This window comes from Canis aureus, chromosome 2, assembly GCF_053574225.1.
Source record: "Canis aureus isolate CA01 chromosome 2, VMU_Caureus_v.1.0, whole genome shotgun sequence".
In the NCBI taxonomy this organism is placed as follows: domain Eukaryota; kingdom Metazoa; phylum Chordata; class Mammalia; order Carnivora; family Canidae; genus Canis; species Canis aureus.
The window spans coordinates 58,059,422-58,077,560 of record NC_135612.1 but is presented as its reverse complement, the minus strand read 5'-3'; the positions used below and the strand labels follow the sequence as shown (position 1 = coordinate 58,077,560).

The 18,139-nt window shown below is 52.2% G+C and overlaps 1 protein-coding gene across 2 annotated transcripts in view; it reads right to left on the bottom strand.

Annotated features, from left to right (window-relative positions):
• The window catches only part of CTXND1 (cortexin domain containing 1), a 49,219-nt gene extending 47,504 nt beyond the window's left edge, over positions 1-1,715 (bottom strand). For both annotated transcript variants that reach the window (XM_077874339.1, XM_077874342.1), the window contains exon 1: positions 1,500-1,715. The gene's annotated coding sequence lies outside the window, so the exon portion shown is untranslated. The remainder of the gene's footprint in view (positions 1-1,499) is intronic.
• Positions 1,716-18,139: the final 16,424 nt, after the last annotated feature.

Below are 18,139 nucleotides of genomic sequence, written 5' to 3'. Positions count from 1 at the left end.
TTGGGGAATTAATCATTCAAGACAAGAGCATTTAATGCAAAAATTACATTGAATAAATGAACAGCTTACCCTCAATTTCTCTTATGGATAATGTGAAGTTACTGGTTTCGGAGCAGTTTTCCAGAAATAACTGTTTGCTGGCAAAGCTTCCCTCCCAGTGGGTCCTCAAAGCTGGTCTTATGCTGAGCCATCCTTGAAAATGGAACCTTCACCCAACTCCAATTTGTAAGTCACATCTACAGCCTTGGGTGTTTGGCTTTATTCTGAGATTTGCAAGCACCACACGTCAGGTTACTACAATTCCTCTCCAGGGGAGCCTCTGGTCGCAGAAGGACTCACAGGGGACTTGAACCCCCCAGCTGCTAGACACAGACCCCCTCATCCACTGGACACAGATTTGACATCAAGGAGTAAGACGGCATTGCGGTGCCAAGCCAGGTACTCCTCTGGCTGGAATCCGGGGAAGCTCCGGGAGACCCACAAAAGGATTCAGAGGCCCCTGCAAGCTGCTGCAGACCCGGCTTAGAGCAGAACCTTTTCCCAGTGAGGGCAGCCTGCAAGCCCTGCCTGGGACTCATTTCTGGGTCCAAGGCCACATTGCGACCTTACTGAGAATCTAGTGAGAAGGTGTATCACCATGGTCTCCCAACAGGCTTTCCCTTCCAGAACTTTCCCCGTGGAGACAGACACTCATAGAATTCAGTTCCATAATACAGTCCCCAAACATCTCCCAGAGGCATTCTCAACACCGAAACGGAGGGGAAAGGATGGGAAAGATTGCAGTAAGGCTTTTCGCTGGAGATCAGAACAAAACCCAACTGAGACTTGACATTTTGGAAAGGCGGCCACCAGCAGAACTTCTCCCAGAAGTTACACGATTGTGACCTTCATCCCCTCCCCTGTTAGGATCAGCCACAGAAGGGGTGGATTTCAGGCACTGAACTTGTCGAGAAGGAATTTCTAACTTCGATTCAGTTTCCAGTTGCACCCCCTCCACACCCGGGGACAGAGGGCCGGGTCCCCCACCCTGTGCCGAGGGGCGGCTGGGTTGGGGTGGGTGGCCGCACCCCCTCTGGAGTCTGGAGCCCGCAGCACCCCATGCCCCGGGCTCGCCCTCCGCGCAGCCTCCCCGCGCCCCCGGGGCTCGCCCTCCCCGCAGCCTCCCCGCGCCCCCGGGGCTCGCCCTCCGCGCAGCCTCCCCGCGCCCCCGGGGCTCGCCCTCCCCGCAGCCTCCCCGCGCCCCCGGGGCTCGCCCTCCCCGCAGCCTCCCCGCGCCCCCGGGGCTCGCCCTCCGCGCAGCCTCCCCGCGCCCCCGGGGCTCGCCCTCCGCGCAGCCTCCCCGCGCCCCCGGGGCTCGCCCTCCGCGCAGCCGCCCCGCAGCCTCGCCGAGCCCCCGGGGCGCAGAGGCGGGGGGGGTCCGTGCTCCCCGCGGGCAGCGCGCGTGGACCCCGCGGGGCTGCCGGGCACCCGGTGACGCGCGGAGCCGCGGCGCTCCTTACCTGGCGAGGCCGTCCCGTGCGCTCGCGGGTCCCGGGCGGCGGGGCTGGGGCGCGGGGCGCAGCGCAGGCCCGGCTCGGCGGGGAGGGCGGCTGCGGCTGAGTCAGCGCCCCGGAGGTGCGGGCGAGCCCGGCCCGGCGGCCGACAGGGGCTGAGCGCGGAGTCGCGGCCGCCCCGGCATTTTAAAGGCGAGGCAGCTGGATGCGGTTCAAGCGGAAGCGCAGGGCGAAACTTCACCGCGGCCGGCGCGGGGAGGGGGCGCTGGCGGGGACGGAGGGGGGCCCCGGAGAGGCTCGGGAAGGGAATGTGGGGAGGAGGAGGCAGGGAGGGGAGAGGGCGGCGGGCGCCGGGCGCGGGGGTGCGGGGCGGGGCGGGGCGGCGCGGCGGGTCCCCCGCGGGCGCGCAGCCTAACGGGCGCTTCTGCGGGCTCCTGGGACGCGCTGCCTCCGGAGGTTCCCCAGACAGGGTCGCGGGGCCTCTCCTGCATTATGCTTAATAGCGACACGTTTCCATCGAAGTTGGGAGCGAGACCGGGGCGGTTTGCAAAGTCCAGGCAATGCAATTAGACCAGAGAAGAAAGATGGTGTGAAAACCTTACCAGGTTTGCCTTTGTAAAGCCAAAACCAAATTTTTTTTAATTGGCTTTTTTAAAATTGGAAAACAGGGGAAACGATTGCTATTTGCAGTGTCTGTACTGGTCCAGCTGGAGAATCCAAACTGGAGATGGAAATAGTAGCCTTTTCAATGAACTGGCCCATTGTCCAACAACAGACCAGATGAGCCATATTCTTGGGCACTTATTAACCAGTTGGAAATGGAAATGAAGAATCCCATTGATAACAAAACCACAAATAGCGGGGAATATAAGCATAGAAGGGAATATGTTCTACTTTGTAAAAACAAAAACACCTGCTCTTTACTGAGGTGTTAGGTTGGATCTGTTAGGACACAAGCCTTATTCTTGGACAAGAAGCAGTGAACGTTGTAACCCTATTACATCCTCTTGGTAAATTCAATACAATCTCCATCAAATTCCATGTGGAATTTTCTTTTCGACTTGATGTAATGATTCTAGGTCTCGTGTGGAAGAATAAAGAGAGGAGTCAACAAAAGGTTGATAAAGAAGAGGAGGATGAGGGAAAGCAGCCCTGAGGGATTTTATAATGAAAGAACGTGCCTGCACGAATGAATGAATAGAACAGCCTCTGCTGAAGAAAGTGCTTCCCAGGTACGAGCGCGTGTGGTGCCTCACAATCCTACGATGCAGATATGAATCTTGCTGTCACTTTCAGATAAGGACATGCAGGCCCCATGGAATAAATATCACACCTAAAGTCACACAGGGATTTGAGGCCGGCACTCTGCCTCCAGAGCCTTTGCATCTGTGCTAACCCTCGTCACACAGTACTGCCTTTCTCACAAAGCAGCAGTAATTAAAACAGCATGTCACTGGCCAGCAGATGAGTTTGGTGCAGAAGGACGAAAAGACCAAAATCAGGAGTACAGGAGAAACTGGTATTTAAGAGGCCACTTCAAGCTGATAGAATAGTTGAATGTTTCAAAAAACAAAGTTGGCATAACTAGATAGTACGTAGTAGGGGCTGAGTTTCTACCTGGTTCTCTAGAGCAAAATAAATTCCAAAATCCAACAAATGGTGAATACAGGAAAGTGAAGTTATAAAGCAATAAGGTGGATATATAGGTGAATATTTATCCTAAAGCTTCCTGGTGAGAGGTGGGAACCTTTCCAAATATATCACAAAATCATAAAGGAAAACACTAATAGATGGGATTATAAAATATACACACACCCAGTTAAATGTGAATTTCAGGTAGACAACAAATAATTTTTTAGTATAAGTATGTTCCATTCATTGTTTATCTGATAGTCAAGTTAAACCAGATGTCCAGTATTTTATCTGCTACCCCTAATATTACAGAAACATTTGAAGGTAGAAAATTCACAAAGATCTCTTATAATCATTATACAAAGATGACCACCCTGATAGAGCAAGAAATAAAAGAAATAAGCAGTCAACTCACAAAAGAAGAAAACACTAATGTCCAAAATATAGAACAAAGCAATCATCTTGCTGCAACCAAGAAACTCAGAAAGCTCTACTTTTACCTACTAGGCTGCAAATTTTAAGATACTGACAAAGTTCAGTGCTGGTGTGGGGCTTGGGGAAAATAGACATTCTCTCTCACTGTTGATGAAAAGGTCAGTTAGCATAGTGTTTCCAGAAAGCAGTTTGAGAACAAATACCTAATTGAGTTCTTTATGTGCTTAGGAATAAACCAAGCAAATCCACCTTGAAGAATTTATTGAAAGATAATTTTGCAAGTGAGCAAAATGCATAAAGCGGATGCTTCTTGCTTTCCATAAATAAAATATAATTGTTAAAAGTTGGTAGTGAGCTAAATGTCTATACATGGGGGGAGGTTAATTAAATAGTAACAACATGTGTTGAGACTTTACTGTGATGCAGGCATTGTTCTAAGCACCTCCTGTATACTCACTTGTTTAATCCTCAAAAACAAAACAAATCCTTCCTACTCCCCATGCCCCAGCTCCCCTGAGTGGAAGGTACTGTCAGCATTTCCATCTTACAGAAGGGAAAAGAGGACAGGGAGGGGAGGCGACTCTCCCAGGGTCCCACAGCTGGAAAGGGACTTCAACGGAGCAGATTATGTTCAGCCACCACAGGATCAGCTCTTGTGCCATGTGGTGTAATTAGGGGACTCTCTGGGATGGCATGCCAGATGACTCCATTCATAGGATGGAAAGCTATATGGTCGCTAAAAATGACAACACGGCTTATACGTGTTGGCACAGAAAAAGTTCATGACATGGTGTTAAATGAGAAAGGAAGTTTCCAAAAATACAGTGCTGTGGACTGAAGGTCTGTGTCTCCCCCAAAATTCATATGTTGAAACCCAATCCATCAGGTGAGGGTATTAAAAGGTGAGGCCTCTGGAAGGGGATCAGGTCAGGAGGGTAGAGCTCTCCTGAATGAGATAAGCACCCTTACAAGAAGGACCCCAGAGAGCTCTGTTGCCCTCCTGAGGACACATGGACAATAGGGCACATCTGTGAGCCAGGAAGGGGGGGCCCTCCCCAGACACAGAATTTGCCTGCATGTTGATCTTGGACTTTATAGCCTCCAGAACAGCAAGAAATAAGTTTCTATTGTTTATAAGCCCCCTGGTTTATGGAATTCTGTTGTATTGCTTGAACAAACAATGACCCATTTATGTAAAATCGAAAATATTTGTATGCAGCTGTATGTGAACATAGGGATAAGTTTGGATGAATAGTCACTAATATATTAACAGGCTCTCTTTCTGACTGACGGGAGTTCAGATGATTTCTTACTTTCTTCTTTATACTTTCCCAAATGACTCAGATTTTTAAATGATGAACACATATCATTGAAATACCCAGGAAAAAAAAAACCCGAGAAAATAACATCTTCCCATTTTATGATTCAGTTCTTCAGGATCATGATGCTCTAGATTTCTCCCAAGCTTTTCCCTCTGAATTCGGGGAGCTCAGATCCCTGGCTGAGGACTCAGTTCTCCACCCAGGCGAGTCCCAGGCATCCCTCCCACCTCCTGCCTGCCTCCTCGTGAGCAAGGAGGACAGTGCCCGGGACCTCGGACCTCTCAGGTGGAGTCCAGGCGCTCTTACAAAGGCCCCGGAGGACCCGGGGGAAGCACTACCCACGGGCTGGCCCCGTGTCTCAGCTGTACAGGATGCGTAAGTTAGGGCCATGGTTGCCAAGGACGGAAACCAATGGAAACTAGCTTAAGAAATAAGGCAACGTTCCCTGGAAGGGTTGGGCAATCCCAGCATCCAGGCAGAGGAGGACGCCAGGGCCGGGTGAGGCCCGAGATGCGCGTGAGCCTTCAGAGCCGCTGGGGACGCTGGACCCGCACCTGACACCTCCCTCTGCGTCTCCCTGGGCCTCTGCTTCCTCTCCTCCTCCATCCACAGAAACATGGCAGCCTCCCGAGCCTTATGTAACAGCTTTGGTCACCCAAAGAGATTAATTTTCTCGCTACTTAGTTTTAAAATCTCCAAGTCAGGGATCCCTGGGTGGCGCAGCGGTTTGGCACCTGCCTTTGGCCCAGGGCGCGATCCTGGAGACCCGGGATCGAATCCCACGTCTGGCTCCCGGTGCATGGAGCCTGCTTCTCCCTCTGCCTGTGTCTCTGCCTCTCTCTCTCTCTGTGTGTGTGTGTGTGTGTGACTATCATAAATAAATAAAAATTTAAAAAAATAAAAAAAATAAAAAATAAAATAAAATCTCCAAGTCAGGGCTTCATTAACTCAGCTTGGTGCAAATGTGCGTGCGGTGCATCCATTGCGGACGGGCTGTGGCTCGGCTCCAGGTCAGGGATCCCGTGTGGGACCCAGGCTGAAGAAGCAGCTTGTATATGGAGCGTTTGGGTCTAGTGGCAGAGAGGAAGCGAGTACAGCCAGTCTTGGGTTGGCTCTTAGCCTGCTGCCAGACCAGATCGCATGGCCGAGCCCAGCGTCCCTGGGGAGGAAGTCAGAGCAGCAACACCACCTCCCACAGCCAGCGCGTGGTGGGAAGGGGTCGTAGCAGAATATGGCACTGGGGACCGCAACCCTTGGATGGGATAGATGGTGGTGCCATGTTCTGATACATCCCCATCCAAGGAAAATGACACAGGGCCATGAAACAGACAGTTGCAGCCTTACCCCAACGGTCATTACATTAGGACCGTGTGAGGCTGGACAGGGGCTAGGTGGCCCCTGGGGCACTTGGGTGCACGGGAAGATACAAGAGCCCACAAGTTGCTTCTTAAGTCATTGGTAGCTTGAAATCACCTGTAAGGTTTTCAGCACTGCGCTCAGGAGGCCACGTCCTGGAGAGCGGCGGGGCACTTTGAGCCCTGGCACGGGCTGCGGAAGGGCGAGCCGGTCAGTCTCCAGGTTCCTGGGTCCAGTCCACCATGGCCTTCCCTTGGGGCCCCAGGGGAGCACATCAGGAGAGGCCAACTCTGCCGTGTGTAGGGAGGTGTCGCAGCAGCTTCCACTCCCTTTCAAGCCAGCAATCATTTTTAAACATTTTTATTTGTTTTTTAAGAGAGAGAGCATGGTGCCTGTGGGGGAGTGGGTAGTGGCAAGCGGGGACAAGGGGAATGGGAAGGAGAATCTCAAGCAGACTCCATAGTGCAGAGCTGGGTGCAGGGCTTGATCCCAGGACTCTGAGATCATGACCTGAGCTGAAGCCAGGGGTCAGCCGCTCAACCCACTGAGCTACCCAGACACCCCAAACCTAACAGTCATTTTTAAGGTTCTTTAACTCTCCATTTACAACTCCTAGTTAATTAACTTGCCTCTGTCTATAAAATACCTGAATGAACGTTTCGTCAACTCCTCCGAACAGCAGCCAGAGACCCTTTAAAACCTACTCCTGCTTTGCACAGAAATCTCCGGTGGTTTTCCATTTCACTCAGAGCGAAATCCAAGGTCTTTTGATGACTGACAAGCGCTAGGAGATCACCTGGTCCCTCTGCGGCCTCCTTTCCGACCTCCATCCCCCCTGCCTCTCCAGCCCAGCAGCTAGCGGGCTCCCCCGGCATCCCCAGTCATTCCTGTCCCTGGGCCTTTGTGCTTTCTGCTCTTTCTCCTGGGACTGCTCTTCCACCGGAGATGGACAAGATTAGCTCTCTCTCCTTCCTTGGCTCAAACATCAGATCAGGTAACTTCCATGATCATTCTGAGCAAAAGGGAAACTCTGTCCCTTTCACTCTGTCTCAGCTCCCTTGCTTTTCGTGTTTGTATTATTCACCTCCACGGCCAGAGTGCACGCTTACTGGTGTGTCTGTGGTCTCTCTCCCATAGAGTCCCCATCCGTGAGGGCAGGGCTTTGTTTTGTCACATCCTGTGTCTTTAACAATTGGCCCAAGCTGAGGACATGGGCGCTCAGATGGGTTGCCTGGTGGAAGGGAGCCTGCTGCCTCACCAAGGATGCGAGAGCCGCAGCCTGGCCTGCTGGAGGCAGGGCGCTGGCTCCTGTGGGGTCTGCCAGTGAAGGCTCAGTTGGGAGCTTCAACTTGATTGGCCTTGTCCCAGCCCTGGGCAGGGCTCATTGCCTTGCAGACTCAGAAGGAGGAGACCCCCAAAGACCCTCAGAAAAGCCCTCGGGGGCCAGCTCAGGAGCAGGTTGGACAGGACACACTAGACAGGGTTCTGCACTTGACCTCGGGCCAGCCCCTCTCTCTTTGGGGCTTCCTTTTCTCCATCAGATCAGGGTGTGTGGTGCTCTGAGCTCCCTGTCTGCTCTGGCATTCCCTGTTTCATCCCTGGATGGGCTGAGGAGGCAGCTTTTGAGGGAAAGCTTTTTGGAAAATCCCCAGCTGTTGGCTGTTGTCTGCATCGTGGTGCTGTGGATGCTTTGCTCTGGGCTCCCTGCCTCTGCTGGATGACACAGCACGGCCGTGGGTCAGCTCATCCTTCTCCTCCTCTCACCCTGTGCCTCCGGGCCAGGACTTCCAGGCTGATTCGTGGTCTCGGTGAACTGGAAAGGCAGCATGGGGCAGACTTTAGTGACAGCCCATCCCTCCTCTCTGCATTTTGGGGAAGGCTGATGGATGGCCTAGTCCTGATAGAAGAGGCTCAAAGGAAGGAGATGGTGTCTGCCAGCTGGAACAGCTCAGGGGGTACAGAGCCCATTTTCATACAGCGTCTGTACTGCTAATCCCACTTACAGGCAGGCAGGACAGAGCAGGTAGGAAATGATGCAGGCAGGGAAACTGAGGACGGAGAGGTGATACAGCTGGTCCAGAGTCCTGAAACATCAGGCCCAAATCCCAGAACTAGAAGCCAAGTCACCTGAGTCTTTGTTTGGTACAGTTTCTTCCACTTCCAATTGCCTTCCCTGGCACAGTGTCACATTGTCACACTCTTGAAATTGTTGCTGAGTGGCCAAGTGGCACCAGAGCTTGTGGCCTATGGCCTGTGGGCTGTGGGGGCTGGCCATCTCTGCTTCCATGAGGTCCCAGGAGATCCCAGCACTGGCAGCCCTGCAGGGTCTGATCCCTCTGGGCTCTGTGTCATTCAGCATCATCCAGAGAGCGCCTAATCACTGGGCTCTCCCCTGTCAGCTCAGAATGGGGGAGAGTGTGTAGAGTGAGGTCTGCTGAGACGTGCTGTTAAGATGGACCTGCTACAGGGAAGGTTCAAGCTGGTGGCGCCCACAGGAGCTATGATGCTGCAGAGCCCTACTCGACTGAGGACCCTGCTCCCCTCTTGCCAGAGCCTGGCATTACTCCTCCTCCTTTGGCCTCCACAGCTCAATCTGATCTCCTGGGCCTTCTCTTGGAGTGGGGCTGACCTTCCAGCTTCCCTTTAGAGACAAGCCTACTTTTAAGGGGCTTCCTCTGATCCTCCGGGTAAGCGGAAGACAGTGACAAATGGCAGGGGTTGGGTGAAGTGGCAGTTTCTGGAACTTACAGAGTTCTCACTGACCCTCGGTCCTGATCTTGTTCTGTGGCTCCTGACTCTCTTCCCAGTGGGTCAGAGCAGATGCTTCCGTGGATGCCCTGCCAGCTCAGAAACCCATGGTCCCCTGGAGAGCCATATGGAACCCCTGCTCTGAGAAGGACCATTTGCCTGTTCACTCCTTGCATCTGTTTCCCCTGAGGGCTGGGTACAAGGGCACAGCTCCAGCCACTGCTGGCGTCTCCCCAAATCCTCTTGCTCCAAACCTCAGCATTGTCTACCAGATGGATGCACTTCTAATTCCTTCTAATTCAAGCAAGCTATGTCCCCGTGAAGGTACTGCCAGAGGGAAGAGAGGAAAAGCTGGGAGGTAAGACTTTTAAAAAGCTTTGGGTCTGGGACAGGAAGGGAGAGAGACCAAAACGAAATCTCAGGTCACTCACTCTCCGTCTGTGATCTGTTCTTGTTTTATCCCCAAGGCTGATGAATTTGTCATTGAAAGGGGTCAGTTAGACAGTGGTAGGGTGAGAGTCTCCGCTCTCCTTCCCTGTGATTCCCGCTGCCTCGCTGACTTCCTTTGGGACACCTGCCTCAGGAGAGCCTGGCTGTTCAGAGTGCTGGGTAGTGACGAGCCATCTCTAGCTGTGGAAGAGGGAGGAGGCTCTGTTGGCCTGTATCTGCTCTTCTGTCATCCTCATGCCTGGGAATTCCACATTCTCCACAGGGCTATGCAGGATGACATGCATTTATCTTATTTTCTCTCTTGTCTTCCCTAGCCACACACGCATATGACCCCCTCCCTGCGCTCACTGGATGAGGATGTACTGAGTTTCCACAGTGAGGTCAGTGACTACAGAAGACATGGTCTCTGCTCTCGTGGAATTTACAATCCAGTGGGTCAGAGTGACATAGAAGGAACATTTACACAGTATCTGGTTACAATTGTGTTAAGTCTCATGACAGACAAGGGCAGGGTGTGGTGAGGAAATGTAATAGGAGACCAGACTGAATCTGGACAGTGGGGAGGCTCCCTGGAGGAAGTGACACTCGTGCTGAGGTTTATAGCATGAGCAGGAGCGTGGAAGACGGGAGCCTGGAAAGCAGACCAAGATGGCCATGCGTGCAAAGGCCCTACAGTAATGCAGAATTCGATTTAGAGGATGAACTAAAAAAGGACCAGGGTAGGGGTGGGCAAGGCAGCAAGCGAAGCCAGAATGGTGAGAAGTCAAATGTGAATGACCTTGGAGGCCTCCATAAGGATTTTGCCCTCATTATAAGAGCAATGGATGGTACGGTTCTTAGGAGGGAGAGACTTGGCCAGATTTACATCTTAAAGTAGCATGGGGGAAATGCATGAATGGGCCACAAAGTGGAAGAGGTGCCCATCTGGAGGCACAAGATGATGGGCCTGACCAGGGCAGTGGGGGTGGGGACAGATGACACAGAAGGAGGACTTCCAGATTTGTTTGAGGGTAGAGCCAATAGGACTTGGCAGTAAGCTAGTTTTAGAGGTATTGAGAGAGAAAGGCCTGTCCAGAATAGTGCTCAGGATTTTAGCTTGAGCAAATGGGCAAGAATAGGATGGGGGCTGGAGGGTGCGGCATTTGCTGAGGTGAGAAGCAGATTTGGGTGCCACTAGATCATTGGTTCAGACTTAATATGTCAAGCTTGAGATGTGTGTGGATGTTTGAGCGGAGATTTTATGGATACAGTTAGATACAGGGAATCCAGCTACAAAGAAAAGATGAAATTGGAGGATATGTGGGTAGTAGAAGTCACGCACCAGCTGGGATTGCCTGGGAGGAAGCAGAGGCTGGGAGGATGGATGACCCATCCTGGGTGCACCAGCATTTACACACTGGGTGGAGGAAGATAGCCAGCTAAGAAGATGGGCATGGAGTTACAGAGGGTCTGAGGGGGCCTCTGGGAAATAGTGGCTTCCAGACCAAAGGAGGTTCCTTTCAGGAGGAGGACACCCTCCTAACACTGCTGGCTAACACTGAAAGCTGAAAAACCACACTCATGAGAGCTGAAAAGCAAGCCTGGAACTTAGCAGTTTCAGGGTTCGGGGTAACCTTCATGAGAACAGGTGTGGTAGAGGGCATGGAGAGAACTCAGACTGAAACTGGTGGAGGAGCAATTAGGAGGGGGGTAAGATATGGAGACTAAGTTCAGACAATTTGTGAGGAGAGAAGAAGGTGGGGAACGCATGGGGTCAGGAAAAGTGCTTTTTGTTGTTGCTTGACTTTGTTGTTGCTTTTGTTTTTTTTTTTCAGAGGGAAATGACTTGAGCAATTTGGACACTGATAGGATGGATCCAGCAGAAGGAGAGGCTAGTGTGGATAATGGCTGTTTCTAAAGCCCTCAGGAGGCTGACGGTGGGGTCGAGGAGGAGGGCTGACTTCTATGGGGAGGCAGGTGCTTTTCTATCACGTCAAGTGGAAAGGTGCAGCCTGGCTGCAGTTAAAGACAACTTTGTGAATGCCAAGGAGGGGGCAGGTGCCGCCTGCTGGTTTCTATCTTCTCTGTGAAGAATGAGGCCAGTGTATTCTCCCAGAGTGAGGGAGGCAGAGGAGAGGTCAGAGTGGAGAAGGCACATTATCACTGAGAGGTGTCAGAGCTTTGCCTTTGGAACAGCAGGGTTTGGGGTTAATGAGGCTCCATAAACCACAGGTTCACCCTTTCATGCCCACTTTTCCCAGATTCCTCATCTCAATCCTTGTACCAAAGGCATAATTCTAAGGTCTACACTGCAGTTGGTCTACAGCCTGCACTCATGCCCCCCTGAACTCTAATTGCAACCAGTGGCCAAGGGCAGTTGGTTTACACCTCTGATACCACGCCCCACTCCTCGCCATCTGCCACTGCTACATCCTCTTCCTTCTGCATCAGAACATTAACAAAAAAAATCACAGGCAAGTACAGAGCTTATTATCACAAATCTTCGTGTACCTGCCACTCGTTTAATGAATACCAACATTTTGCCACTTTTGCTTAGTTTTTCTTTCAAAAATGCAACATGTTACTGGATTTCTTGCTCTCACGACCTATTTGTCTTTGATTTATATTTTTAATAGGTAAATAGTCATGTGATCCAAGGTTTTAAAAGTAGGAGAGTTGATCCTGCTCCTGTCTCCTGGTGGCACCATCTGATGTCAACGACTGGGCATCTCACAAAGGGGTCTGTGTGTCGACCTCTAGTCTGACAGGGTTGCAGTAAGGATTGGGGAGAGGTAGGGAGCATTGGCACAGCACAGACCCTATGGATCCACATCCTTCCAATCCACCGAGAACCCATCTTCTGTTGACAATTCCATCTGAGGGTGATCTGAACTCAGAGTCGGGGCTGAGTTGACTGTCTCACTCCCCAACCCATGCACTTTCCACCATCCTGCAGGTGCCAAAGAGAATAACATGGTGATGTATTGTGGTCTCTGCTGCCCTGGAGACCATGAAGGTCACTGGTGGGGTTGCAAAGGGACCTCGTGCTGTTTTTACAGAGGTTCAAAGCCATTGGAGCAGGACCTCGGGTCCCACTACCTTGACCAGCAGTGAGGCAAGGGCATCCCTGGGCATGTTGTGTAAAACAGCAGGAGGGCCGCTGTGGCCGCTGCGGCAGGGTTACACCCGGCAAGATGCCTGTGTTCCTGCCCTCCCTTGCCCCATGGCCTGCACATCCTGGGGCTCCAGGGAGCTCATTGTCGTCGGCACTGGGCCATATGGTGGAAAGCAGGATGCATTCCCCTACCCGGCGGAGCCAGCTCAGTATGTTTTCCATTCAAGCAGAGAACACAGCTGTCTCCTTCCAAATGCCATGGGAACAAGCTCATATTTTGCCCTCGTGAGTGGGCACAGGGTGCTCTAGCCCACGCACTATCTGTCATTCAGAAAAACATAAGCTAAAATCTCCCAACTTTCATTGGGCAGCTCATTTGTGTTAGACACCCCTGGGCCCAGAGATGGGAAGCCGACTGCTCCTGGTTTTACGGTGTTTAGGGCCCAGCCAGGGAGGCAGACATGTAATCAAATCACGTTTAACAGTCGAGTATTGAATTCCAGACACCCGAGCCAACAGAGCCCAAGGCAGGGCATTCCCCATTCTCTAGACACATCTCCAGCTACCTCTCTCCCGCCCCACCCCTGCCTTCAGATGTGTCTACTCTTGCCATCTGCATGTTCCACTCGCTACTCACTTTGCTGAGCCAGGCTTCCCATTCATAATGCTCTAGAAACTCTAAAAAGCTCCCCAAGGGTGACAATGACTCTGAAGGACTCTAGAGGCCAATGGGCCTGTTGGAAAAATTTCTTCCTCCCTCCCTGTCTTGTCTTTCCTCATCTGGAGTCAGCATTCAGCACAGTCCCTGTGCCCTCTGTCTTAGTCTGCTCAGGCTGCTGTAACAAAATGCCACAGGCCAGGGTCTCAAGGGACAAGACTTCTTTGTCACAGGGAAGGAGGCTGGGAGTCCGAGATGTACTTGCCACCAGATTGGCCTCTGGTGAGAACCTCTTCCTGGCTTCAGACAGCCAGCGCATGGTCTTCCTCCTCCTCATTCCCCTTCCCATGGGTCTTATCTTAGTCCCACCCAGTTTCCCAGGGAGATGTGGGAATCGCTCGTGAGGCCTGCTTCACTCTCCGTCCACACACCCAACCAGTCCTCCTTCCCATCGCCCTCACTGGCGTGACCCCCCACCTCTACCTTTTCTTATTTGCAGGCCAGTCTGTCCTCATTCTGTTCTTCAACATGTGGTTGAAATGATCTCCCAAAAACGCAATTCAGAGCACGTCATTCTCCTGCTGGAAACTTTGAAACAGTCCCAATCTCCACTGGGACTGAGCAAAATCTATTGATATGGGAGCATTTTAGGACCTCGCTGAAATCCACATGGTGTCCTTCCTTCATCCCAGAACTAATTTCAATCCTTCTACACTAAAGTGACAAGGAGTGAATTTTAAGATACAGAGGCAGGAGGCTAGAGAAAGGAGTTTGCTGCCACGCATCCATCCCATCCCCAAGGTAATGTCAGGCAATGTTCAGATGGTACCCATCCTGGTGTCAGCCTTTGGAGGGTGAAACCATGTTTGCTTGTAGCCAGAGCAGCATTTATATTTCATTATTGTTATTTTGAAGGGGATGATCACACCCCGAGGTAGACAGGATTGGTCCCCGATGATGGGATGTGATGATCCCTCCCATCTGTCACAGGTGGTGGGTTCAGCGCAGAGGGACCTGTGCCAGGCTGGGCGTTGGTGGCTGCATACAGAGGTTTCCTGCTGCACTTTTGCAAATACTATATGCTATTTGCTGCAACGTCTGAGATGCATCTATTTCTAAAAACGTAAACACACGTCTCACTCATGTTCAACAGCACAATTTGATAAAGTCTTTTGTTTTGTATGAGAGAAAACATGCTAGCAGTAGGGTGTTAGAGGGAGGACACAGGCCTTGGAGGGGCTGGCCACAGGTCTCTAGGGAAGAGTTTTAGGCCTTTCCATAAGAACTTGTATCCAGAATATGTAAAGAACTCTCACAGCTCAACAATAAAAGGACAAACAACCCAATTAAAGAATGGGCAACAGATTTCTCCAAAGATATATTTCAGATGGACAAGGAGCACAAGAAAAGGTGCTTAACATCATCAGACATTGAGGAAATGCGAACGCAAATCACAATGGGGTTGTGTTGCACACTCCCTAGGATGGCTACAGTAAGAAAGAGACGACAAAGAGTGTCAGTGAGGATGTGGAGAGACTGGAGTCCCCGAGCACTGTGGCTGGGAAAGTAAAACGGTGTGTCTGCATTGATAAACAATCTGACTGTTCCTCAAAATGTTGAGTGTAAACATCACACACGGTGAGAAATTCTACTCCTGAGAGAGTGGAAACACAGGTCCACGCAAAAACTCGAGCAGCATCATCAGCACTGGTCAGGGAAATAGGAACAACCCAAATATGGTTCAGCCACACAACAGAGCAGGATCCAGCCCCGAGGAGGAAAGCATTCCGCTGTGTGCGACGACACGTGTGAATGTGGGAAACACTGTGCCACACTTAAGAAGCATGAGCCCACTTACCAGGAAGGTCTGTAGAGACACAAGCAGATGAGTAGTTTCTAGAAGCTGGGGGAATGGGGAAGTGGGAGTGCCTGCGGATGGGGTGGGATTTCTCTCTTGGGTCATGAAAATACATTGAAATTAAAAGTCATGGTAGATGAATTCCATTCTGCTAGGGCTGCAGAGACACAAAGAAACCGTGAGCAGGTCGGAGTGGCCGGCACAGCGTGGGGTGGGCACGGGGGGGTCGGAGGACCACCAGGTCGGGTGTATGGGAGCACGTGGAGTGTCCCGAGTATGCAGGGGACATGGAGAGTCATGCCCCAGGCAGGCTGCTCTCAGCCAGGACTTGTAGAGGGGATTTGGAATTGCAGGGGAGGGGGTGAGACATCTTGTCAGTGACCAAGGGAGCTGGGCTGAGGTTCAAGCAGCATCTATGTGCAGGGAACAGAGTGACTTCTTGGTCTTGGCCTTGGCATCATGTGCCACATGCCCAGCGAGGAGGCTTCCGGGCACTGATCACTGACTCACCCTCTGAGTCCTCATGGTCCTGGAGATAAGCATCATCCCCGGCTCCCCTCTCTAGTCCATGCCATCTGGGTGCTGGCCTGGCTCATGGCCGTCCCCCTGAAGAACCATCCCAGTGCTCCGTGGATCCACAACCAGCCCCGACAACCAGTGGATCAGTGTGTGGTCACCACTGACCCCCAGCTGGAGCATCTGGGACTTTGCAACTCAGAGAGTCACAGGCAGGGTCTGTCCACGGCAGTGGCATTGAGGAGAGTCACTGGCTGCTGGTGCCAAGGCCTGTGACACTGCCGTGGCTTTGCTCCTCCTGAGGCCTGGGGGTTTGTCTGCCCCCCAGATGATGTGAGCTATTCCTGGCCCTGTCTCCCCGCCCCCCCCCCCCCGCCCTGTTATGCTCCATGGGCCAGAGAGGTTTCAGAGGTGCAGCTGCCAGGCTCCGTCTCCACGACTCAGTGGGTGCAGGCGAGCCCCCTGTGGCCTGTGGGACACGCTCCATCACCAGGGAGGTCAGTCTCAGTGACCAAGGCCCCGGGAGTGGGCTTTCCTAGGGCAGATATGTGTGACAAGAGCATATTTCTGGAAGATCTATCAAGTTCTGTTTCTTTCTAAGGCTCTCTCTTAGCCCTGGGAAGGGTCAGGGTGAGACGACCTCACCCTGGGGTGGGGTGGGGTGAGGGCATTGTGACAAGGCGCCTCCGTGTCTGTCACGGGCATGGAGGGAGGACTGTCCCCACTATGGAGATTCACCTCAGGACCCCACCCCCCAACCTGGGCAGGGCCTGCTGATCACTCAGGAGGCTGAGACTTGTCAGGTCTGCAGCCCAGGTCTTTTCCCGCTCAATATCACATGCCCTGCTCCGTCCAGCATCTGCTTCTGGGGACCCCATGTGCAGCACTTAGTGCACCCACCTGCCAAGTGTTCGGGTCTAACACAGGGTGTGGGAGGGGCAGCAGGAGTCAGCGGTGGGCATGGGACCTCCAAGGGTGCACAAGATGACTCGGACATTATCTCTAAGTGGAGGTTTGTATACAGATGCCTTGTGTTCATGTGTGTGTGTTTAAAGTGTTGTTTCATTAAATGCAAATATTTAACAAAATATTTAATACAATTTCCCTAAACCCATTCCGACATTTTTAAACTTTTTTAATATACTGGCTAAAAAAAAAAAAAGAAAGAAAGAAAAACAAATGCATTTGAATCCTTCTCAACAACGAGAAGCCTGAGAAAATTATATTAATGAGCCATCAAGTATTCAACTATTCATTTAACACCCCCAGGCACAAATACGAACAAGAAATATAGGTTATGTAAATTAGACATTTCAGCCATTTAAAAATAATCTCCTACCCATATGGGCACTGTTGTTTCAAGTTTCAAGCGAATGGTACATCCTGTCTCCGGCCCCTCCTGTGTTCCCTTTGCTGTGGGCTGGGCAGCGGTGGGCTGCAGACACAGCTGGGAAGGTGTGGCTTCCACACAGGTGGCAGCCCTGCCCATCCCGGAGGGAGCCCCAGGTCACCAAGGGAGCCCCGGGTCCACGCCCTCACCTTTGCCTACAACAGGGCCAGCAATCCGCCCTCCTGGCAGACAGAGAAGGGATTTGGTTAAAAGGGAAGACCTTATCTTCACTCGAGGGGTTTGCCGAGTGTCACCTGGCGCTGGGCTGGTGGGACCCCCAGGACACATGCTCTGGCCGCCGGACTCCTGCTCCTGCACAGACTGTTGTGTTCGCTAGAGTCCTTGTGAGCTGGTTCAGTAGGATGGGTGCGCTCCCTCCTGACTTCAGTCCTCCTGCCCCAGGACCCAAGTCCCCCATCATTTGCCAATGCTGAAGCCATGTGTTATCCTGAAGCCACACTTGCCTTCCCTGGGCAACAGCATCACCTTGAAACACCAGCCCCAGCAGCTCACCTGTGTGGTACAGATGTGCTCTGTTTTCCTCCTGCCCAACACACGGGGCCGGGGTGTCCTTGTCCTGGGACCGGCCCCTCCACCCCAGCCCTGGAGCCCATCCTTTCACCTCCGACTCTGGGTGGGTCTGAGAACCCCTCCATCACCCCAGTGCCTCCAGTGCCCCCCAGGCCACTGGCTCTTCCATCGACCAGCCCATGTGTGTCTGGTGCCTGTTGCATGCCAGGCTCCATTCCAGGGTCTGGAGATACAACAGTGAACAAAAACAGAGTCATCCTAACCCTACTTTCTTGGACTTTAGAGTTTATGGGGGGCTGGGGGCTAGTAACAGGCAACTCAGCCAGCAAAGGACACTCAAAAGTGCCAGTGATGCGAAGTGACCAGGACACAAGGAATGGAGAGTGTCTTTCATCAGCACCAGAGCTGGTTCGTTGCTGTTGCTTGTCATTGTTCGCCACCTGCCCTGGGAGTTTATTTTCCAGCAGAGGCAGAGAGGCAGTGCCGGGGGACGTGCCAGTTGCCCAGCTGTCGTGGCAGAGGCTCACCCCAAGGGGGTCGCAAGTCTGTGATCAAGATCCTGCTGTCATGAGGGCCTGGACACCAGGCTCCCCATCTCTGCCTCTTACTAGCTGCAGGATTAATTCGTTCATAACCTGCAGACACATTATTCTGAC